Raw genomic sequence first — 952 nt, forward strand, 5'->3', positions numbered from 1 at the left:
CCTTGCTTCAGCCCAGCCAGCCGCTTCTGTCTCGTACTCATCCTGGAGGGCGGCTTCACGGTCCTGCACCGCCTTCAGAGCCGCCTTGTGGCCCTCCTCCTGGTCGGCCAACCTCTTGGCCAGGCGGTCACGTTCCTGCACCAAGGCGGCAAACTCGGCCTCCTTGGCACGAAGGGCAGTCTGAGACTCTCCCAGCTGTGCCCTCAGACCGGCGTTGGCCGCTGCAGGGACGGCAAAAAAAGAAGAAACAATAAGAGGAAGTCATCAAGAAAGATCCGACCCGACTGCTCAGCAGTCGGCCCGAATCTCGGGGACTACACCAAGTGGGTGCGCTGACGCGCCCCCACGTGAGATAAAGAACAAAGCACTTACCCCGGCTCTCAGTTAGGTCGGCGGTCTTCTGGGTCAGCTCCCGAGCCTGGGAGTTGAAGGCGGCCGCACGAAGATTGTGGTAGTCCTGCAAGATAGGCAGAAGAGCGAAGTAAGAACAAGAATAGCAAAGCCAAATCCACTAAGAAGTTCCAAGCCGCCTGCTCAGCAGCCGACTCGGAACTCGGAGACTACACCCAGTGGGTGCGCTGACGTGCCCCACGGAAGAAACCAAGATCAAGAAGAAACCAAGATCAAGAAGAAGCAAGATAAGAAGACTAACCCGGATGGCCGCCCGCGTCGCAAGGAATTCGTCAGTGTATCGCCTCAGCGCCGTAGCCTGGGCCTGGAGCCGGGTCCGGACGTCCTGCGCGGCCACGTTCATCACGGCCGTCCCTCCGCCCGGCGTCCACCCCGAGGAGGCGCTGGCCACCTCCACATCCTGGGCCGACGAGCTGGAGCCCGCGGCCGGCTGCGGCTCCGACGCAGCCTTCTGCGGCTCTGACGCAGCCTTCCCCGCGCGCCGGCTCGGCGGCATCCGGACCGCCAGCTCAGTCCTCGCGGCCGGCTCGCCCCCTCCCCC

The sequence above is a fragment of the Triticum aestivum genome, chromosome 4D (assembly GCF_018294505.1).
Source record: "Triticum aestivum cultivar Chinese Spring chromosome 4D, IWGSC CS RefSeq v2.1, whole genome shotgun sequence".
NCBI lineage: Eukaryota > Viridiplantae > Streptophyta > Magnoliopsida > Poales > Poaceae > Triticum > Triticum aestivum.